Raw genomic sequence first — 20,463 nt, 5'->3', positions numbered from 1 at the left:
ATAGGGCCCTGATGTTTCTCATTTTAACCACTATGGCATACACAGCTTTTCCTTTCACCCCTTCAAAGCTACCCAGACCTGAAGTGGCAAAGGACAGCAGCTTCCCTTCTTCATCCCAATTTTTCCTCCCCTCGTGGCTCATTAAGGACCCCTGTACTGGGGGTGGCAAGGAGCTCAGCATCTCCCCCCTCAGCCTCTCCAGGAGCCTAACTGATGTCACTCCCGTCTCCTCTGAGGTGTCTTCCACCCAGTGCTCTTTGGCTGCCTCAGGTGGCCTAAAGTCACCATTCCCTCCCTCACAAAGCGGTTCCACAGAGTCCACACCAACGGTATCAGTGGGTTATGGAAGATGGGCTCCTCCCACACCCACGGCACCGGCTCTGCACCCCCCTCACGCATCGGCCGGAGCAGACGCCAGGCCTTCAGCACTGCACTGTAAAATGGAGACAGCCCTGCGGTGTTGAAACCCTCTTGTCTCATCAGGAAAAGCTGGCGGCCCAGCCCCAAACCACCAGCTAACCGTAACAGAGCCCATGCTGGGACCCTCCAGCATATGTCCACCCGGTACAGCAGCCTCTGCAGGAGAAGGTCAGATTCACTCCTAGGAAGCAGGAGAAGGTCAGATTCACTCCTAGGAAGCAGGAGAAGGTCAGATTTGCTCATAGGAAGCAGGAGAAGGTCAGATTTGCTCATAGGAAGCAGGCGAAGGTCAGCTTTGCTCATAGGAAGCAGGAGAAGGTTGGTGCACGGAGCAGCATCCCCAGAGCGAGTGAGCAGCAGCACCAGTAGGGAGATCCCACACACCACAGAGTGCAGCACTAGCAGTGTGTGACAGAGGCTCTGTTCCAGCTGACCATTAATATACAGGCTAGTGTTCGCTTGGCCCTCTCACTCACACAGAATTAAATCAAAGACAGTTTTACAGCACAGTGCTCGATTATTACCATAGCTAATGTTAATGATCTACACATGTTCTGTGGAGCACGGTTTGCTGTGAGAATGTTACTTAACACTGCTCATCATGTTATTGCCTCGCTATCTGAAAATTATTCTTAAACTGCATTGACCAGCCTCTTTTCTGTTCTCTGCTCTAAGATTCATATTCAAGCTGTTCCTTGTTCATAGAATATTCAGTCAATATGTTCATGAAGGAGTACCCACACCCTTCTGAACAGTAGTATAATTTCAGGCCACTATCTGCCATCCAGTCTTAGTAAGATAGCAGTGGTGGTATTATCCATGAACTGTTCATAAAGAGGATCATGTTTGAGTTTGTAACGTATACAGAGAAACCCAGCCAGGTTCTTCTGCATTGTTTATATGTCCAGCACAAACAGAGTAATCAGTGCCTGACTGGCCTGTAACAGGTTCAGAGTAATCGGTTAGTGACTCTGGCCTGTCACAGGTTCAGAGTAAGTGGTGACTGACTCTGGCTAGCTGCAGGTTTGCCACAGCTCCTCTGAACATATGGGACTTTATGGATGTTGCACTGACAATGGCTGGTCTGGTATTGGTTTCTGCGAGCACTGACATTGTGAGCTCATAAGTATCTAATGCAGAATCTAAAACTCTTCCATCGCTGGCTGCTGTGAGAACTGACATACTGTATCTTTTAAACAATAATGGTGATTAAATTTTTTTAATTTTTTATAAAAGAACAAAATATTTCAGCTATAGCCCGGGATCTGGCAGCCTTGTTTTCAGCCAGTGAAAATGTAGAAGCCTTTTGCCTGGGGACTCTGGAAGAACAGAGGTCGCAATATATAGAGGCGTCACTAGGGGGGTGTGGGGGGTGCGGACCGTACCGGGTAACACTAGCAGAGGGGGCTGACACCGAAATGACTGGCAATACATTTTTTGTGCAGTGTTTTGTGTAGCAACGGATTGAAACAGCTAATTTCTCTGATGCAGTTTACTGCAGCTTGATTTAATTAGCGGTACTAATGTGACGAGAAGCGCTTTGTCGTTTGAATGCATAACATGCAATTCCTTACGCCCACACCCATTTTTGTTTCATGCAAAAAGCAGCTCAAAGTGCTGTACAAAAACATAATGTAAACATAATGTAAAAACATTTCTTCTCGTGAACCATAAGTCCAAATGACACGAAATTTGCAGGGCAGGTCCACGGGATATGCATGAACCTATCCCGTGGTGAAATTATTAGGCAATCAATTTTAAAAATTTTGCAAAAACATGCTGTGGCAAACACGCCTGCCACAGGCCACCGAAGTGGCTTTCCTTGGGGCCCTCCAGCACAGAGACACAGGGACATGATGTTCCAAGCAGTCCAGATTTATTAACGAGGGTTTGGCAAGATGTTACAGCCAAAGTGAGCAGATGTAACCCAGTCATGACCGAAGCTCCCTGGTGTGGGTGGGGATGGCAGATTTAACCTGTGCGCAGTGATTACCTCACTACACACAGATGCAGCCACTCCTGTTCCTGGGTCCAATTAGCCTGGCCAATTATCCCATTGGCCAGGTCTAATTAGCTTGACCCAGGGCAGGTGTGGCTGCTTAACCCAGCCATCCCCACACCACATACCCCCAACGCCAAACTGAGACCAGGGAGAATCACTGGCCGAAGCCTACCCCCCCCCCACTCCCAACAAAGCAAAAGACAAATAAAAATAAACACTCTAAACACGCTGAAAAAAAAAAAAAAAAAAGTCAGGGTGGGTGGCCCCGGAACAGTCCAGTACATGCTGTGGCCCTCCTTCGGACGACAAGGCAGCCCTTCTTCCTCCTCCCTCCCGGAGCACGGGAAGTCCTGGGCTGCTCTGCTGGCTGGTGGGGGCGTCACCGGCTTGAGCTGTTCCAGGGGCTGTGGTGGGGTGGCTGGGCTGGTGGACTGGCCTTGTGGTGCTGGGGACCAGGAACCCTCGTGGCTGTGGTGGCCGCCAGTCGGCTCTGCTGGCGGGCGGCTGCAGGCTTATCCCCTCATGGGCCCCGGGCAAACCAACCAGGCCAAAACAAAGAACTAAAAAACAACCAAACGGACGAGAAAGGAAGCAAAACGGCGCGGCCACCGCTCGTGCGCCGCCCATGGCTGACCCGCCTTCCCGGCCAAGTCCAGCTCACGGCGCGACCACCTCTCGTGCACTGCCCGTCGCTGACCTGCCTTCTCGGCCAGGTGCAGCTCCTCAGCGTCCCAGCTGAGGATTGCTTCCTTCCCCTCCCTGGTCATCTTCCGCTCCCCATTTTTGGCCCGGAGGATCCGCCCGAAGCCCTGTCGGGAACACCTCAGCCGCCCCTCCTCCAGTGTGCTTCCTGGCTGGCCCACCTGTGCCTCTTTCTTGTGCCGGAGAAGCCCCACGTTGGGCGCCACTGTGACAAACACGCCTGCCACAGGCCACCAAAGTGGCTTTCTTTGGGGCCCTCCAGCACAGAGACACAGGGAGAAGATGTTCAAATAGTCCACATTTTATTGTACGAGGGTTTGGCAAGATGGTAACGCCAAATGAGCAGATGTAAAAACCCTGTCATGACAGAGAGCTCCTGATGTGGGTGGGGATGGCAGATTTAACCTGTGCACAGTGATTACCTCACTACGCACAGGTGCAGCCACTCCTGTTCCTGGGTCTAATTAGCCTGGCCAATTATCAAATTCTTAACCAATTATCCAATTGGCCAGGTCTAATTAGCTTGACCCAGGGCAGGTGTGGCTGCTTAAACCAGCCATCCCCACACCACACATGCAATTTGTCAGGGCAGCCAGAAACATGATGGTAAACATGTCTACCAAGTACCAATAAGCACCATCACTCTACACCTCATTGCTGCCACCCAGTTTGATCTATAGAAGTGCAACATGTTACAGACGTGTAGCTGGGGATACTATACAATGTCAACTCTTTTGTTCATTCCTTCCCATTATTATTATTATTAATTACATTTACATTTATATAGCACTTTTCCAAATGCTCAAAGTGCTTTACAGTGAAGGGGAACTCACCTCACCCACCACCAATGTGTAGCACCCACCTGGGTGATGCACGGCAGCCAATTTGCGTCAGAACGCTCACCACACATTAGCGAAGGTGGAGAGGGAGAGAACATTTCCATTCTGTGGAACCCAGTCCATGCAGCTCTATTTTATTTTGTTCTGCTTGCGTGTTTGTCTCAACATAACGGAGAAAGTGAAGCGCCACTGAAAAGCAGGGGAAGCTGGTCAGCTGAAACCGGGCAGCTATGAGCGGTGAACTGAAAAGTTGCCGCTCAGTTTTGCTTTCTTTTGTCTTTGTTATTTTAGTTTGTTGTTTTAGTTTATTGTTTGTGCCTGGAACCCATGAGGGGGAAAGGTAAAGATGTTTGTTTATTTAATTTTGTGTTGGTGTGAGTGCGTGTAACTGTGTTTCGCCCTCCCTGGGGTGTCAAGCTGGCGTGTGACAGACTTCTTCGGCCATTAATTGGAAAGCTGTCAAACAGACATAGATGTGTTATTTTTCAACTGACAGTCTTTGTTAAAAGGAATCAGTGTGTGGTCTTAAGAAATAATAATAATCTTTACCTGCAAATATATAACACCTTGCATACAACATGTGGCAGGAAGTGCTTCACAGTGGAGAAGAAGGCAAAAAACCAGTTGGGTGTACTACGAAGCAGGATTACGGGGTTAGCAAGCTAACTTAAACTCTAAACCTGGTTTTCTGTATCACAAAACTGACTAAATCAGGGTATATCGCTATGGTAAAGCTACACAGCTAACCTGGTCCCGGGCTGGTTATGTTCAGGCTATCAGATTGAAACATATAAAAGCACCTACCTTTGACCAATCAGCTCTTCAGAACAAGGCATCTCCATTTCCCTGAAATGAAACATACAAACAAAAAAAGGAATATTCTTTCCATGAATAGTTCATTTTATGTAGAAAATTACTGGACAATGAAATGCACATTCAAGGTGATTATAAAAATTCCAAAATTAAGATTACATTTCCAAAAGTATTTGGACATCTCTTCTGATTAGTGGTTTTGTCTATTTCAGCCACACCCATTGCTAACAGGTGCATAAAATCAAGCATACAGCCATGCAATCTCCATACACAAACACTGGCAATAAAATGGGTCTTACTGAAGAGCTCAGGGACTTTCACCGTGGCACTGTCATAGGATGCCACCTTTCCAGCAAGTCAGTTCGTCAAATTTCTGCCCTGCTAGCGTCTTCTTGTACGTCGCTTTGGATAAAAGCGTCTGCCAAATGAATGTAATGTAATGTAATCTAGCGCTGTCCCTGTCAACTGTAAGTGCTGTTATTATGAAGTGGAAATGTATAGGACCAACAACTGCCCTGCCACAAAGAGGCGGGCCACACAAGCTCACAGAACGGGTCCGCTGAGTGCTGAAACGGGTACCGTTTAAAATTAATCTGCCCTCGGGTGCGACGCTCCCTACAGAGTTCCAAACCACCTCTGGAAACAATGCGAGCACAAGAACCGTTTGTCAGGAGCTCCATGAAATAAGTTTCCGTAGCCGAGCAGCCGCACATAAGCCTAACATAACCACGCGCCAATGCCAGGCGTCAGCTGGAGTGGTGTAAAGCACACTGCCGTTGACATTGGACTCTGGAGCAGTGGAAACGCGTTCTCTGGAGTGATAGATCACGCTTCAGTCTGATGAGCGAATTGGCGTTTGGCGGAAAGCCTGTACTATGGAAATCTTAATACTACAACAAACAATCGCATTCTAGAGAACTGTGCACTTCCAACTTTATGGCAACAGTATGGGGAAGGCCCAAGGTTTTTAAAGCCCTCAAAGACATGGTTTGCTGAGTTTGGTGTGGAAGAACTTGACTGGCCTGCACCGAGCCCTGACCTCAACCCCATCTAATACCTTTGGGATGAATTTTAACACCGATTGTGAGCCAGGCCTTACATCCAATATCAGTGCCCTACCTCACTAATGTTCTTGTGGCTGGATGGAAGCAAATCCCTGCAGCCAGGTTCCAAAATCTACTGGAAAGCCTTCCCAGAAGAGTGGAGGCTGTTACAGCAGCAAAGGGGGGCCCAACTCCATATTAATACCCATGGTTTTGGAATGACATGTTCAACAAGTGCATATGGGTGTGATGTTCCAGTGTCCAAATACTTTTGGATAAGCAGTGTATTTACTGTATCAGGTGGACTTGTTGACTGTGCTCCTGCAGCATGCCTTTCAAAATAAAAGTAAATGGCAAACGTTTTTTTTCCCCTGGTACAATTATTGGGAGGTGGTACAAGTTTAACTGTTTCCAATATTGGGGGCAATTTTCCCCCACCCTCACCCTACAATGATGTACACTTCTATGAGTGATTTGTGTTCTTTGTATCCGTCCATATTAGTCTTTTTCCTCAGGTGAGAAATACGCTGCTCGAGCAGGCAATCCGTGCTGTATTCCTATTGGCTCATTTTTTGCCGATACAACCACTTTTATGGGAATGCGAACAGAGCCTGCGCTCTCTTAGCAAGTTGATAACAACCCACGTGATTCCAGTTAAGCCTGGTTGTGGTTGTTAGGTTTTGGGAAGTCAGCTAACACAAAGAAACCCTGGGTATGTTAGTGTTCCTTCATAGTACACTCCCTGGGTCTAATAAAACAAGAGAGGAAGGAAGACACCAGTAGCTAAATATTTTCCCCACGTGACTATTTGCTGAGGCTAAATATTTGAGTGCCGACAGTCTGTAAGCTATACCTGCCTCTAGGTTATTGAATTTTTAGGAGGTAGCTTTTTTGCTTTAAGCTTTTTTGAAGCAAAGCATGAGGGAAATATACAGTTCTTTTAGAATACAGGTTGAATCCATCTTTGTTTAGTTAAAATATCTTGACCAAATATTTTTACAAGATTCATAGTTACACTAGCTGGGTTTACATAGAGCCTAATATTCCGATTAAAATTGGTTTAAAAGCCCAAGCAGAATGAAAATGCTCCATATAAACACCTCAATCAGAATAAACAGGCCCAAACCGATTTCAATCGATTGCAGAGGGGTAGTTTAAACCTTTTCATAAACCGAACAAAAAAAAATATTGTACCATGTAAACGATGAACGGATTATCTTCTGGCTGCGTTCTTTCTGCGCATGCCCACCGTCTTGACGTAAATGCGTGGTGATGGACGTTTCTCTCCACTGATCAAACACGTGATGTAGTCATCACTTTTGCGCATGTCACACAGCTGTTCTGATTAAATACGTCGGCGCATGTAAACACCAGACCGTATTAGATCACATCCCATGTAAACAGTTGACCCAAAATCTTCAATCGGAATGATTTCAATCAGAATGAAAAAAAGTGTGCATGTAACCGCAGCTCCTGTGTGGTACCTTGGGGCGATAGATGGGGTGGGGACAGAAAAAGCTTTGGCCGTCATCCCATAGACTGGTTGGGGACCAGGGGACCAGGGATTGCCATTCTCCGAGAAGCTCATAAACTACAGTGGTCACTCGAGGTATTGCAGTTTAGTAAGCTACTGGAAAAAACTGGGCCTAATAGCCAATTTTCCCATTGTAGTCCATTCACTGCTTAGTTGAGCATACCGCGCATGAACGAGTATGAGGCTGTGATTGATTCATTGATGTTGAAAATGGATGAACTGAGGCAGCTGCATGCACAGAACTGCTGTATCAGAATAGGCAGAGTATTAAACCTTGACCGAGGATTACATGAATCCAACGTCATTATTGTTTTGATTATATTGTCATTTTGATATTATTACTATTAATATTACTAATAATAATTTTACCTGCCGTATCTTTCTTGTGCCCATTGTTCATGGTGATGAATCATGACAAATACATAAATAAGTGATAAAGCTGGCATATGTACCTTTTAAATTAAGATCCTATTACGCTGATTCCACCATATTATTTTGACTACATTGTCATTCTGATATTGCCACAGCCTACTATCATTATCTCCACCAGGCGAGAGCCTGGAGGGGATTATACGTTTGGTTGCGTGTGTGCATGTCTGTGTGTGTGTGTTTGAGTACCTGTCTGCAGCTAATCTTGCATACTACTGGGCCGATCAGCCTAATACTTGTTGTGCATGCTAACAGCAGGCCAAGGACGTGAATTCTCAAATATTTTGCAAATCGGTCAACGACAAGTATTTTATTTTAATTAATTTCCATCATTGTCCATTGAAATACATTGAGTGCTAACTCCTCACTCCTCCTCCAGGGGCCGCAAGTAATCAACAACTGCTTCCGTTTCAGTTTTTTCCCCATTTCCACTAGGGACAACCAATCATGTCTTGTTGCCACAGATTCAATGTTACAATCGTGTCTTCTTGTTGCCACAGATAAGAAAAAAATGATGAATGACGAAATGTTCTTGGAAACGGTCTTACATACAGTTTACGATCGTACGCATATTTCGTGAATGAGGCCCAGTGTGTTCATGTCTGTGAATAACTGTTACATAACGAGTATTGTACCTTACAGAACCTGTGTTTTGTAGCTGTTCCAATTACCTTCGGTATGCACTTATTGTGCGTCACTTTGGACAAAAGCATCTGCCAAATAAATGTAAATGTAAGGTATGACATCCCACTTAACCAATTGGTTAGAACTCAGACCGGAGCTTCATAAAAAATTTTTTACTCAACTGTAGGCTACGTTGTGAGTCACTTGTGACATAGACTGATACAGCTGTTTGGATTGAACAGACATTAGATGGGACCCAGAGAATAATGTAGTCTTGTGATAGATTTTCACACCTAGAACCAAAGTGAAACCACATCATCTTATATTTATTGACAGCGTGACAAACTCATGAAGGGGCACCCTAGAAGGGCACTCAATCATTTTTTTCCCATGTGAAGGGCAGTCGCAGTCGCGAGCAATGCAATGCATACATTTTTAAAATGTTTATTTTGTCGAGTGAAGTCATATGTGCATATTCTGTTCTTCACTGGATGGGAAAATGAGCTGAAACACATTGGGAATTATGTGCTGCCAGAATAATGTATTTAGTTGATGACCTGGCAGTCAAGAGCTGAGTGCTTTGCGTTCATTCACTGCTGTTTCACTAGCAGTTATAAAAGCGGAATATTTTGTCGAGTGAAGTCATAGGTGCATATTCTAAGAGCATCTTTTAAAAATCAAAATCGTATTCTTTTTGGGTAACACTAATAAATAATTAACTAAAAAAATAAGGAGATGGTGATTCGTAAATGTGCCTCTGACCTCACACCGGTGCTTGAACGTATGTAATGGAAAACTGGGGCTCGTTCAGCCCCGACAAAACGTAGCGAAACGTTTATTTAAACGGAAACGGTGGTGCCTTGAACACCCTGTTGTGTTACGCAAGCGTTGCAACTATGGCAGCTAAAAGGCCATTCTTTGCGTTTCGAGGGTGGGAATAAGTATTTGCATAGATGTAATTAATGCCGGAAGCATTTCAGAGAAGCACTGGCACTCACTGGATGGGAAAATGATCTGAAACACACTGGGAATTATGTGCTGCCAGAATAATGTATTTAGTTGATGACCTGGCAGTCAAGAGCTGGGTGCTTTGCGTCCATTCGCTGCTGTTTCCCTAGCACAGTGGTTCTCAAACTCGGGCCAGGAAGGGCCGGTGTGGGTGCAGGCTTTTATTCCAGCCAAGCAGTTACATACCTGATTCTACTAATTAGTAAAGACTCCAAAGGTTGATTCGTAGAATCAGGTGTGTAACTGCCTGGTTGGAACAAAAGCCTGCTCCCACACCGGCCCTTTCTGGCCCGAGTTGAGAACCACTGTGCTAGCAGTTATAAAAGCGGCTTTTCTTCACAATTGGCAAGCGGGCTCAGCACTTGCCGGGGGAGGAGGGGCCGCTCTTTTGAGTACGCCTCATCGTACGTGAATCCCCTCCCTCTTTTTGCCAAAACTGAAGGAGGCCTTGTTGCGTCTGTAGCTCCGCCCCCACTCTTACACACAAGTGAGCGTACACACCTCCCCGCATGGGCACTCTCGGTGCCGGACCGATAGAGACAAGCGGGTAGCAGCTAAGTTGCTAGATTCCGGAAGGAACACAGTACGTTGACCCAGTTTTTAGCGACGCACTTTCTCTTTAAGACCAAGCTCTGAGGTGAAGACAGACTGATTCCGAAGGTACTTTCTGCTTCTCGCCGTTCGTTTTTCCTGTGTGCGACTCCTTTGGGTGCTCCTTTGAGTGTTTGTCTTTTTATTTGATGCCGTTTTAGCCGGAGTTCTGGGGATGTGAGTTGAACTGTAAGGTATTTGCACAAACAGCTTTTGGAATGTTCATCACACCTCCCCTAGCCTATTTTTTCAGAAAGTTCACTTCGGCGGTGAAACTGGTGTTTGAACGGTCGCTGTAGCGAAATATAGGCCAAAGGTCACAATTTCCAGGCTCTCCGCTACTTCGGCTGCAAGTGTTTGTAAATCTTCCCGTTGAGCACCCGGTTATGTGGTCAAATCCGATGCACCTCAGCCCCGTACCGTGACCAAGTTTAGCCTGATTAAACTCGTCTCTCTGCACAGATATTATGTAGATGTAATGGATTATACACCTGCGTCTCGTGGCAGCCTTATAATCGTGTTTATTAGCTGCTGCTGCTGCTACAAAAGCCAAAGTTCTACCAAATTACTAATTTATTTATATACACAGTCATTCATATTAACTTCGATTGATGGTTCAAGCTTCAGTTCAGTCTCTCTTTTTCCAAACCTTAAAGATATCAGTTCCCAAGCCGATTTTGTTATAGAAGACGCACTATAAGTAGTTTTCAGTGATAGTCTTGCAATTAAGAGTAGTTTCCCATGCTGAGAGGGGAGTCCACAGTTTAGCCAGACTTGTCACTGGTGCGGGAGTCCAGGAAACTGAAATCTGTGAATTCTTTGCTGATGTTTAATACTTTTTTGCATTCACAAACTGCTGAAAAATATTTTAAAATGATTCTTGCAACAACAAAAAAGAAACTTATAAAAGCCTGTGCCAAAAGTGCCCTTGGTTAACTGGGTGTTCGTTATGTAAGAAAAACCTTAAAGGGTAATTACACCCTGGATCACTTATTTCATTTTTAAACTGTAAACATGTTTGTATGCCTACATTATAATGACACTTAATCCATACCGTTGTTTCACCATTTCTGAAATGTAATTTTATCAGAAAAAAGGTCAGAAACGTCTTTGTGTTGCTATCTAACGTTTTATCGATCTTTTCTGCATTCCACACTGGTCCCACCACAATCGATATGAGTCCCTCTTTTCTGAGTGGTATGTTAATAAATTGTATCCTATTCCACAATATGTTTCTGAAAACATTTGCAGCAAGAAATAGGCCATGTAATTGCTGAATCTTGATTCATATTTGATTTGCGACGCCTTGTTTGACAGTTTGATCCAAGTTTCACGAGCATGCGCTGTATAAATAATTTGCGCATAGATTACGTTATGCAGATGAGATGGACACACCTACTCCACCCACACCAGGACACATTTTTCAGAATTTTGTAGTAGGAAGAGCCAGGCTGAAACTGCGTGCAATTCAAGAGATCAGGGATTGCCTTGCTCCGTGAAGCTCATAAACTCCAGTGGTTACTCGAGGTATTGCAGTTTAATAAGCCTCTGCTGCCACAAAGCAAATTTCCCCATTGAAGTAAGAACGCATTTTTGAGCCATGGTTTCCCTTGTCAGATTTCTAATGCTTTTTCCCATAGGGATTTCGTTTTAAAAAATATTGATTGTCTTATTTATTACTTTAACTCGCAGAAATGTTACAAGCCACATTAGAAATACCATTGTCACAATGAGCCACTTTCTTAAATCCTGTAGCTAGTCAGCAGTCACAGTTCGTCAGACCTTTTGAAAGCTTTGGAGCGTGCCCCTGTCGGTTAACGTAATTTCTCTGCCTTTACCGTGAACCTTCATGTTCAGGTACCGAGTGTGCACGCTCTGGTGCAAAAAGCCCATAGTCAAACATGGCAGCCGCCATGAATTGGCTTCTTGTGCCAATGAGTAGTTTCCGTAGGAATCCATGGAACCGGTAAACGGAAGCTGTCTGCAGTTCTTGTATATCTCGATGGTGCAATTACTAAGTCTTGTGAAATCTTCTACATATTACATGTAGAAGATACATATTACATGTAAACGCTACTCTTTCCAATTTTGTGCGAGTAAGGCAAGCTAAGTTGAAAATGCCTAAGCATTGCCCCTTCTCTGGATGCTGTTTCAGACATTGGAAAAATGTTTTTATAAATCAAAATATTTGTTACTCGCCCTTACTCTGAACTGCATAGTATGTATGACATGAACCCCACCACCACCGCTACCTGAGGGACACTTAAGTAAATTACAAACTGAAAAAATGCTCTTATAATGAAAAAAATAGTTCCTGATTTTCATTATGAACTTCTGCATGCTATGAACTCCTAATAAAATAAAAAACTACTAAATGTAAGGCTAACATGTTTTGTTTGTTTGTTCATACTTTTTGCCCCCTCTTTGTTGAAGCCCCACTTTACCTTTGTTTTATTTGTATAAGCTTGGATACATTAAAAAAAAAAAAAAAATTAAAAAGCTTCCCTGGGTGGAATACATCTTCAGCTGTTATGTTCTTACTTCCCCAAGTTGTATTTTGTGAAGTCAAGCTCCTGCAAACAGGGCCGGATCATGGTCCTGTGAGACCCCTGGGCACGTCTTTTGGAGCCCCCCCAACAACAATATTAAATGATAACCACTAAACGGTGTGCTAGTGTGTAACAACACCAGAACGTGCATTTTGCGTTCTTGTTCATTTGGGCTTGCTAATAAGCTCTCAACAAGGTTTTTATTCCCAATTTGTGCCTTTTCTGCATCAATTTATGGTGGAAATGCTTCTTTCATGTTTTTATCGGGGGGGACAAATGCACATGTTCTAAATATTGAGGGGGACGTATCCCCTGTGCCCCCCCCCCCCCCCCCAAAAATCTACACCTATGAGCTAATTAATTTCTGATAACAAGCTGAATCATACGGGCAGCTAGCTAGGGAAAATGGGAAGCTAGCTAAAATAAAGGGATAGCTAGTTACGGTAAGTCAAATAACGAAGGGCTTGCCATAATATGACGCCCTTCAAACTGTCCTGTTATGCAGAATGAACTGACTTGTTGGTGAGTATTGTATCATGTCACAGCATATTGTAGCGTGCCAACCAGTGGCTCAGTTGTACACTGTACTCTCAGAGAGGCTCTCGTTTTAAGCATGCACTGTATGTACCAAGGGGCCCAGGTGTTACGCTCGATGTATGCACCGAGGAGCCTGGGGGCCCTAGTGGTCAACTCACACTGTAAGCACCCAGGGACCTGGGGGCCCTAGTGGTCAGCTCACGCTTTAAGCACCGAGGGGCCCCACATTGTAAGTGCTGCGGGGCCTGGGGGCCCTAGTGGTCGGCTCATGCTTTAAGCGCGGAGGGGCCCAGGGACCCTCACACTTTAGATGCCAAGGGGCCTAGGGGCCCTAGTGGTCAGCTCACTCTTTAAACACCAAGGGGCCTGGGGGCCCTCACACTGCAAGCGCCGAGGGGCCCAGGTGCCCTCACATTGTAAGCCTGGCCCACGCACTGCGCGCAGCCTGAGGCTTGGAGACCCCCTGGCAGTCGGAGGCCCCAGGGCACTGGCCCCACTGGCCCGGTCCATAATCCAGCCATGCCTGCACCTGAGCTGGGTGCAGTCTAGAGCAATGGGGAGACACAGCACCCCCTGCTTGTACTGAAACATTTATTGGAACACACACTTGGTGGAGGGGCAGGTCACATACTGGAGTCATGCGAGCCAGTGCTGGCTGTGTCATTAGCCAACAACCTGGGTCTGTAATGTTTTAACTATAGAAAGGCCTCGCCACAACGATGTCCAGGGCATCAGACGTATCCAGCATTACATCGTCGATCATTTCAGCGCCAGCAGTGATCTGATTTCTTAAATATTATATAACCATAAATTGCAAAACTATAAATACATTTAAAAAAGAACACAACTGAATCCATTTCAGTGTTTGTATTTTTAATTTATAGCAGTTTCCTTATATAGGCTTAGGGAAATGTATGTAGGCATATTACAGGAACACCGAGAACCGCAAAAACATGCAAGTTGTTAATGAAATACAAAGTGCAACAAAGTGCAAAGTCACTTCTTAGGTCGTAAAGAATTTAGCGCGTCTTCGTCCCTTCTCCTTGGACTGCGCCTTTACATATTTTATACACATTTTACAGCGTATAAATTCCACCGAGAACGCGCAGCTTTGGTGGTTTGCTGGGACCGCACGCACACAGATCGATTACATTTCACGCAGTTGTCATGTAGCTGCTCTATTCAGTTTATTCAACGTTTCAGAGAAACTGAAAATATGTCTGTGGTATTATGTCTGCGGAGTTGTAAGCTTATTTCTATAACTACAGCGTCCCACCCTAAATGCTTTATTAGCCTTATCACACAATTGCAGTAAATTACTTTCGTATGATTAAAAATGCTAAATTAATTTTGATAGCGCTTGATTTTGATTGACGTTTCATAACAAAGCGCCGGTCACTCGGTTGAATAGCGTGCCGGAGCAGGCAAAAACACGTTTGCACCTGGGTAAAAGCCTATTGTCTTTTGTCTGGAGGGGGGGGGGGTTTGTGAAGAAAATGGCACAAACTTGCATGCATTTCTTTACTGAGTTGTTTTTTTCTCATTTTAATAACAGTTATTTTAAGACCAAATATTTAGGAAAGTCGTGGAAGGAGAAGGACATAGCATTTACGGCATGGAGTAATTTGAATTTTAAAGTCCCCCAAGCCCGATGGCGTCGTTCTAGTGTTAAGGGAAACTGTCACACGCTCTCTAAGAGCAATTAGAAGGGAATGTACTTTAAGGCACGAATATTTTTCACCTTTACGAAAGCTTGTCATTTAGTCATTAGGGAATTATTTACCTCCAGATATGAATAGTTGTACACATTGGCAATTGTCTTGAGCGTCACTTCCTGGCACCGGCACAGGCACATTTTATATGCTGTTGGCAACGATGAAAATACCATGATAAACTTTAATTTGTTTCATAGATAAAATACAACACTAAGTGCTTCACAGTTCAGGAAAAGAATAAAAACAAAGTTAAAACAAACAACAGGATACAAGACTACACAATAAATACAGTAGTAAAAACGAGGAAATTAAAACCAGGGAGAGAAAAAGAAATACAATGAGAAACAGGCTGTCATTAAAGCCACATTACAGCCTCCCAAGCTATAAGGAAAATGTACGTTGCATTCAAAAGGCATATCAGTGCGTTTGGATTTCCTGGCCATGCAAGGGTGAACACTATCAGGGAGGTTCCCATGCAGGTAAAGTTATCATTGGCAAGAGGGTTTCACAATGGCGATATGCACACAATCACTAATAAACAAATGCTTTCATAGCGTTTCCAAATGTCCTGTGAGGTCAACCTCTAAGTTGTCCATTGCCTAATTGAAAATGTCAATTTTCAGTAAAGAGGCTACCTGTTTGCAATATATTCTTATGTTGAACTTGCTGCCAGCTCCTTTTTGAAGCTGCTGTCACATGCACTGAAAAATAATATTTAATGTGTCAGTGTGGTGGCATTATCAAAAGTCTGTATAAGGTGTGGTTTTCAGAGATGTCATTAATGCCTAAAGCATGTGAGAGAAGTGCTGCCACAGGATGGGAAAAGGAGCTGAAACGCTGATTTGGGCATCACGTGCTGGCAGTGCGTCAGAAACACAGGGAGCACACACACCATTCCAGTATATGTGCAGATCTACAAATACTGTACTTCTGAGTGCTTCTGTTGCAGCCAGCGTCAAGCCAGAGATGACTCATTTTATGGTGTAGAGCTGTTTGCGTCCCATGCAAGAGAAGTGCTCTACAAGCAAAATGATTTACTCAGCAAGTCAAATGGCTGATATTGCTTGGAAAGCTTAAATGTTCAGTAATGGTGTTGAGTACTGGTGGTTCAGTAATGATGTGAGGTGCTGGTGGTTCAGTGATGGTGTTGGGTACTGTTGGTTCAGAGATGGTGCTGGGTACTGTTGGTTCAGTAATGGTGTTGGGTACTGTTGGTTCAGTGATGGTGTTGGGTATTTGTGGTTCAATAATGGTGTTGGGTACTGGTGGTTCAGTAATGGCGTTGGGTATTTGTGGTTCAGTAATGGTGCTGGGTACTGTTGGTTCAGTAGTGGCGTAGGGTATTTGTGGTTCAGTAATGGTGCTGAGTACTGTTGGTTCAGTAATGGTGCTGAGTACTGTTGGTTCAGTAATGGTGTTTGGTACTGTTGGTTCAGTGATGGTGTTGGGTACTGCTGATTCAGTAATGGTGTTGGGTACTGTTGGTTCAGTAGTGGCGTAGGGTATTTGTGGTTCAGTAATGGTGCTGGGTACTGTTGGTTCAGTAGTGGCATTGGGTACTCTTGGTTCAGTGATGGTGTTGGGTACTGCTGATTCAGTAATGGTGTTGGGTATTGTTGGTTCAGTAGTGGCGTTGGGTATTTGTGGTTCAGTAATGGTGCTGGGTACTGTTGGTTCAGTTATGGTGTTGGGTACTGCTGGTTCAGTTATGGTGCTGGGTATTGTTGGTTCAGTTATGGCGTTGGGTATTTGTGGTTCAGTAATGGTGCTGGGTACTGTTGGTTCAGTAATAGCATTGGGTATTTGTGGTTCAGTAATGGTGTTGGGTACTGTCGGTTCAGTAGTGGCGTAGGGTATTTGTGGTTCAGTAATGGTGCTGGGTACTGTTGGTTCAGTAGTGGCGTTGGGTATTTGTGGTTCAGTAATGGTGCTGAGTACTGTTGGTTCAGTGATGGTGTTGGGTACTGCTGGTTCAGTAATGGTGTTGGGTACTGCTGGTTCAGTAGTGGCGTTGGGTATTTGTGGTTCAGTAATGGTGCTGGGTACTGTTGGTTCAGTTATGGTGTTGGGTACTGTTGGTTCAGTAATGGTGCCGGGTACTGGTGTTTCAGTAATAGTGTGACGTACTGGTGGTTCAGTAATGCGGTGGGGAGCTTCGGGTGTGTATGAAAGTTTCAGTGTTTTTTTTTTAAATGTCTATTTAATATATTATGGCTGGTAAGGCCATCTGATGTGGAGGAAGTAGTTTAGGGAAGTCGGTTGTTCATGTGTGGACAATGCGACTGGTCAGATATGTGGGAGAGATTAAAAGGTTGAAATCTATATTATGTGGTGAGTGAATTAACAGGGTGCCTTGATCCCCTTTGAAGTTGAGGCCCATTGGTTTCCTTACTTAATCTTACTGAATTACCATCTTCATTCCTTTTTAATGCATTTCTTTCCTGAGGAGATGTGTGTCTGCACTAGTTAGTCTAGTGTATACACACCCAGTGTTTCTCCATATGATTAATTTATTTGGGCAGCTCGCCAAATCAATTTCCCCTGGCCCAAAATTTTTTTTTTGGTATTTAATTGCTTATTTCTTTATGTCAATGTCAAAGTGAGGTACATTGGTTGGAAGGACAGTCGTGGACTATATCTGTGCAGGGAATATTGATGTTTTTCTAAATCTAAAATTTAGCCATTGTTATGCATGGTTTCTTCAAAAGAATGTACCCTCTGCCCTAACAAAGACTGCAAAGGTGTCAACATTATTTGGATTAATGCTAGCTAGCGTTTAGCAAGCATCAGCGTTCACCCAGTTAACATTAGCTTAGATAGCTAATGAAAACGTTAACTTTTCACTTTTGACAGAAATTAGTATAGGAAAATTATTCTTTAAAAAAAGAAGGCGAGAGGAGGAGGAGGGAGAAACTACATCTCAGATAGGTTGGCATAATTGTAACCCTTACTAACAGAAAGGCTAAAGACATTCAACCTCAATTTTTCGCTAATCCACACATTTTCATGTTACCCTAATTGACTTACCACAGACAATGTATGGTATCTACTTTTTTCCATTAGAGGTCATTTCAAATAGCTACGAGACGGATTTATTTGAGCTTTTATGTACTATATCAGATTTTTAGTGGGTCAAAAGTTTACATACACCTCCTTGTTCAGACACAATTTTTCAGTTCAGTCCACACATTTTCTATAAGATTCAGGTCAGGGCTTTGTGATGGCCACTCCAGTACTTTCACTTTATTGTCTTTAAGCCATTTTGTTACAACTTTGGAGGTATGCTTAGGATCATTGTCCTGCTGGAAGACCCAGTTGCGACCAAGTTTTAACTTTCCAGCTGATGTCTCGAGGTGTTGCTTCAGTATTTCTAGATAATCCTCCTTCCTCATGATGCCATCTATTTTCTCAAGTGCACCAGTCCCTTTTCCAACAAAACACCCCCATAACATGATGCTGCCACCCCCATGCTTCACAGTTGGGATGGTGTTCTTTGGATTAAAAACCCTACCCTTTTCCCTCCATATATAGTGCTGATTATTATGGTCAAACAGTCCAGTTTTTTTCCTCCTGGTGATTACCTGCAAACTTCATTCTGGATTTTTTATGCCAATCTTGGAGTAGGGGCTTTTTCTTTGCGCGACAGCCTTTCAGGCCATGGCGATGTAGTATTCTCTTAATGGTGGATGTAGGTACTTTGGTACCTGATGCCTCCAACTCCTTCACCAGTTTCTTTGTTGTTGTCTTGGGGTTCATTTTAACCTTTCAGACCGAAGTTCGTTCAGCCCCGGGAGTTAATTTCTGCCTCCTTCCTGAATGACGCAGTGTCTGTGTGGTCCCAAGATCTTTATATTTGCATACAATTGTTTGTACAGATGCTCGTGGTACCTTCAGTAGTTTGGACATTGCTCCTGAGGAGGAACTGGACTTGGGGAGGTCCACAATTTTTTTTTTCTGAGGTCTTGGCTAAGTTGCTTGAATTTTCCCACAGTATCAAGTGCAAAAAGACAGTGGCTCTAAAGGTAGGCCCTTAAATACAGCCACAGGTGCCAATTAACTCCCAATGAACTCCTAAGATACAGTCAACTTGGTGTATATAAACATTTGACCCGCTGGAATTCTGATATAGTGAATAAAAGCTGAAATAAATCTGTCTCTAATCGATTGTTTTAAAATTGTCTCTGATGTGAACAAAGTAGATGCCCTAATTTACTTGCCAAAATAAATGTATGATAACATGAAATGAGTTGTGAAAAACTGAGTCTGAATATTTTTAGCCTAGGTGTTTGTAAACGTTTGGCCTCAACTGTATCTGTAACTGAGGTTATCGCAGGAAAAGTTGTTTTAGTTTGGGTTCCTTTTGCATTGTGTTCATTCTCTCTGTTGCTGGTACAGCTTGATGCAAAAAGTGCCATACAGATTTAATTTTCATCTGACATGGCCAAAGTAAAAATAAATAAATAAATACAATTCCCGAACATAAAATATTAAGTGCTCAAACACAAAACGTGAACTCTGTCTGCGTAGCAATTTTATAACCTCTTGATAGTTTCAATACAATTTAATAAACAGTACAAACAACCCGCCCCCACCCCCCAACACACACGCTGGGTCAACCTCCATAAATAAATTCCCAACCTGTGGGAAATGCGGCACACCCAGTACTGGCTAGGCTAAAGTATAAAGCTAATGTACATAACAAACATTGGCTAGGCTAATGTTCAGGCCCAATACAGACACCACTAGGGTACACTGAGGGTGTCAACTGGAAGAAAAATAAAAATTGAACATTGCATTCAATATTATATTCTAATATTTATTGTAAAAGTTACATAATTATTGCAGTAAATTTACAGAAAAACAAAATTGTGTTTTACAACAACCTGAAATAAACAAAAAAGCAACATCTGCATCATAATTTATAATATTTTAGCCTAACAATTAAATCCTTATTTTTATTTTGACCACATTTTGTAGAACAACATGGGGAAAAAAATAAAGTACAGTGTGGCCATTGACAGTTTGGCAGTCTGTATTAGCACTGTCCTGTCAGAGAATATTTGGCAAAGACACAAGATGCTCCACTGGGCTAGAGTAGAGTACTGAGGGCTTTCTGTTTGCAGTTTTCTCCACCGAGGTGCAAACCCACTCTGCTTGACCAGAATCCCCTGGAGTGCTCAGGCGTTTCTGGGCTAGGTGTACAGTATTTCTGAGGACTTCCACCAGAGAGGATTCTGGTAAACTGGTGGTGGTTCTTGCTTTCCGTGCATCTTGATCTCTTGCTATACAACTTCAGATATGATTTATTTATTTTGTAAATGCACAATCTGATGGTGAAGTAATATTTTTAAATGTGGAAAACCTTAGATTTTCACGACTCGCCTATGATATCATTAAATATTCAAATGTTCAAACTGCAATTTGAAAACATTTTTTTTTCTGTCTTCTGAATATTTGAGTTCTGACTAAATATGACAGCCCAGGTGTACACATGCTGTAATGGTTGTTTACTTGATCAAGATACGTCACTTTAATCATCTCCACTGTTCAAATGTAACAGGTTGTAAGCGTGTAGCGTCTGTTTGGAACCTTTTAGTATGAGGTTACACGGATGCTATGTATTTACACATTATAATATCTAATTTAGAGCATGATCA

General features: G+C 43.5%; 1 protein-coding gene across 5 annotated transcripts in view; it reads left to right on the top strand.

Annotated features, from left to right (window-relative positions):
* Window positions 1-9,910: 9,910 nt before the first annotated feature.
* Window positions 9,911-20,463, top strand: part of LOC118208109 (sodium- and chloride-dependent GABA transporter 2-like) — a 39,934-nt gene continuing 29,381 nt past the window's right edge. For 2 of the 5 annotated variants that reach the window (XM_035382414.1, XM_035382415.1), the window contains exon 1: window positions 9,912-10,074. The gene's annotated coding sequence lies outside the window, so the exon portion shown is untranslated. Of the gene's footprint in view, window positions 10,075-20,463 lie in introns of all 5 variants that reach the window. The other 3 variants (XM_035382417.1, XM_035382418.1, XM_035382416.1) reach the window with 3 other exon arrangements.

Source organism: Anguilla anguilla, chromosome 11 (assembly GCF_013347855.1).
Source record: "Anguilla anguilla isolate fAngAng1 chromosome 11, fAngAng1.pri, whole genome shotgun sequence".
Lineage (NCBI taxonomy): Eukaryota > Metazoa > Chordata > Actinopteri > Anguilliformes > Anguillidae > Anguilla > Anguilla anguilla.
Note: the sequence above shows the minus strand (reverse complement) of the source record. Positions and strands in the feature narration are given on the sequence as shown.